Genomic DNA, 3,889 nt, shown 5'->3' on the forward strand with positions numbered 1-3,889 from the left:
TGTTGGCCTCTCCTCTTTCTCGTGCTCTAGCACAGTTGTATAGCCTATACAGACACGGGGACCCAAGCAGATGGACAGGGGACCTTATCAGGCCAAGGTGGATGGCAGTGGTGGCATTCAGTGTCTGGAACATAATGGCTACTAGAACATGGGGTTCTGACCTGTACCCCAACCCATAATATCCTGGTTATGGCCCCTCTCCCTTGTTGGTTCCAGCAGGTTATGTTGTACCAGGAAATCTAGCACCACCAGGCATGAGGCCCCCCCTGATCAGAGCTAGGACTGGGAACCCCCATCCCCTGTCCTTGCTGCCCCCTGGCTTTACTTAGCCTGCAGTCCCAAGGCTAAACTGCATTTTGCCGTCCCTAGATCTGGAGACAATGCCCTCAGGCATCTCCAAGTAGAAGACAAGAGGTACTCAGGTACCAGTTGGCCCAGAGCCCTCAACAGGCTGATGACAGAGGGGTGGAGGTGGAGCTTGGCCTGCAAATCCAAGGCCAGGTCCCAGGGATGCCCTTTGAGAACCATTCAGGCCTACCTTCTCTGTTGTTACCACAGTGCCTCACCCCTCTAGTCACTGCAACCCATGATTCCCAAGTATGTGCTTGTGCTCTTGGCAGAGGTTCTGGGTACAGTGGACCGTGACGCTGGGGCTGCCCTCTTCCAAGCCTCAGAGGGCCACAGCGTGAAAGGGGGATGGTGCTAGAAGACCAGTTGGTGCAAAGCCCCTCCCCCATTTATTAATATACATTGTGACACCACCCTGCAACAGTCATAGGAGGTGGGGTTAGAAGGGGACCCCTAGAGGTAGGATGGTGCTGATCTGGGGTGGTGGGTGTTGCCCAATGAAGGAAGGGGATGGGAGAAAAAAAGGGTGAAGGAAACAGGATTAAAAAGAGGCCTCCTGGGCCTGGGCACAGTGAGTTGCACCTGTAAGTAATCCCAGCAATTTAGGAGGCTGAGGCAGGCGGATCACTTGAGCTCAGGAGTTCAAGACCAGCCTGGATAACATAGCCAGGCCCTGTCTCTACAAAAATAAATAAATAAATAAAATTAGGCTGGGCGCAGTGATTCGCGCCTGTAATCCCAGCATTCTGGGAGGCCGAGGCAGATGGATCACTTGAGCTCAGGAGTTTGAGACCAGCCTGGGCAACAAGGTGAAACCCCGTCTCTACAAAAAAAAAAGTACAAAAATTAGCCAGCTGTAGTGGCACACACCTGTAATCCCAGCTACTCAGGAAGCTGTAGTGGGAGGATTGCTTGAGCCCGGGAGGTGGAGGTTGCAGCGAGCCGAGATCACGCCCCTGCACCCAAGTCTGGGGGACAAGAGTGAAACCCTTTCTTGAAAAAAAGAGGCTGCCCTAGTCTCAGGATGGGTGTGTCTTTTAGCAGAGACGCCTCCACATTCCCTTCCGTCTTCCCACCCCAGAGCACTGCTCCCAAAATCCCACAAGGAACCCTCAAAGCTCAACTGGCAGGAGTGCAAAATGATACAGCCACTCTGGAAAACTGGCTGCTTCCTATAAAGTTAAAATATGCTTAACCTATGGCCCGGCAATTCTACTCTTAGATATTTAGCTCCAAATACATGAAAACATGTCAACAAAAGACTTGCATACATATATTTGTAGCAGCTGTATTCCTAATAGCCAAAAACTGGGAACAACCCAAATGTCCAACTAGAGGAGAATGGATACAGTGTGGTATATTCAAAGGATGGACTACAGCTCAGCAATCAAAAGGAACACAATGCTGATACAGATATCAAAGGATGAGTCTCACATGGTGAGATTGTTCACATGGTGAAAGAAGCCAGACACAAAAAGCACATAATGTTTCATTCCATTTATATGAAGTTCTAAGGCAGGCAGAACAATTTTATGGTGATAGTAGAAGAGGGTTGAGGTGAGGAGGGTGTCACTGGAAAGGGTTGCAAAGTAGCTTTCTGGAATCATGAAAAGTTTCTATGTCTTGATTGGGGTGCTGGTCACATGGGTGTATACCTATTTAAAAGTCCAACAAGCTGTATAACTAAAATCTGAGTGTTTTATTGTATGTAAATTATACAAGAAGTTGGAAAATGACTGCCACAGCAAACCTCAATAAATAAGAAGGAAATAATGAACAGAAATTGATGATATAGAGAACAAAAAATGACAGATTAATAGAAACCAAAAGCAGAATCTGAAAACAAAAATTAAGAGGAAACACTTTTGGCAAGACTGGTCAATTGAAGAAGATAGAAGATGCAAATGCAACAGAGCTTTTAAAAATAAAGAATGTATCTGAAAATCTAGATGAAATGAATATATTCCTAGAGAAATATCAAATGCCAAAACTGTTCCATGGAGAAACTGATTACTTAAATGGAGCAATTAGTAATATAGAAATTGAAATGGTAGTCAAGATCTTCCCTTTCCCCACAAAAAAAAAAAAAAAAAAAAAAAAAAGGGCCCAGATGATGTGTGTATGTGTGTGTTCCTTTCTTTCTTTCTTTCTTTTTTTTAGATGGAGTCTTACTCTGTCACCTAGGCTGGAGTGCAGTGGTGCGATCTCAGCTTACCGCAACCTCCACCTTCTGGGTTCAAGCAATTCTCTTGCCTCAGCCTCCTGAGTAGCTGGGATTACAGGTGTGCACCACCACACCCAGGGAATATTTTGTATTCTTAGTAGAGATGGGGTTTCGCTATGTTGGCCAGCTGGTCTTGAACTCCTGACCTCAGGTGATCCACCCTCCTTGGCCTCCCAAAGTGCTGGGATTACAGGCATGAGCCACCTCGCCTGGCCCAGATGGTTTTTATAAGAGCATTCTACCAAACTCTCAAGGATTCCTTTCTTATTAAAGTTAATTCCTTTCTTATTAAAGTTGTTCTAGATATTAGAAAAAAGAAAAGATGTCTATTTTAACAGGCTAGTGTTAGCTGAAGCTGCGAAGGAAGAGGCACTCTCATACATCGCTGGAGGCAATGCAAAATAGTACAACCCTCTCTTCCACCCTCCCTCTCCCTCTCCTTTGTCTATTTTCCTGCCTCCACAGGGCTCACTGTGGGACCACAGATGCACCCCACTATGCCCAGCTAATTCTTTGATTTTTTGAGGAGACCAGGTGGTGGTGGTGGGGTGTGTGTGTGTGTGTGTTGGGGGGGGGGGGTCTCACTTTGTTGCCCAGGCTGGTCTTGAACTCCTGGGCTCAAGCAATCATCATGCCTCAGCCTGCCAAAGTGATGGGATTATAGGCGTGAGCCGCCGCGCCCGGCCAAGACTCCATTTATTAAAAGGCTAAAGAATTTTGCCAGGTGCGGCGGCTCGCGCCTATAGTCCCAGCACTTTGGGAGGCCGAGCGGGCGGTATCGCCTGAGCTCAGGAGCTCGAGTCCAGTCTGGCTAACGTGGCGAAATCCACTATGGTAACATATGTAAACATAGAAAAGATAACAGTAAAATTTTTTCTGTGTTATAGGACCGTTGACCAAAATGTTATGCAGCACATGATTGTATATCCATAATTTATATTACTGTGTATAGTCACAGATATCTATTATAATACGGGTTTGTATGTGAAACTATAATTTTACTTATTGTTATGTTTATGGTCTGTGTATCTTGCTAGAATGTCAGCTCCATGAGCCCAAGGAAGAATTTCCAGCACCTGACCCATGTCAAATGAACTTTTTTGGCCACCTGAGTCTCGGTCTCCCCATCTGTAGGATGGGTGTGCCTTTCCATGTGGAGGCACCCACACGTTCCGCTTCCTCTTCCCACCCTACAGAGCACGGCTCCGGCAATTCCACAGCTCAGGCTTACATTTTCTCATATTCTGGACGCTGGTGCCCACCACGTGCACCAGGCACTGGCCAGACAGAACTACCACCCCCAGCATGCCGCGCGCA

The sequence above is a fragment of the Pan troglodytes genome, chromosome X (assembly GCF_028858775.2).
Source record: "Pan troglodytes isolate AG18354 chromosome X, NHGRI_mPanTro3-v2.0_pri, whole genome shotgun sequence".
In the NCBI taxonomy this organism is placed as follows: domain Eukaryota; kingdom Metazoa; phylum Chordata; class Mammalia; order Primates; family Hominidae; genus Pan; species Pan troglodytes.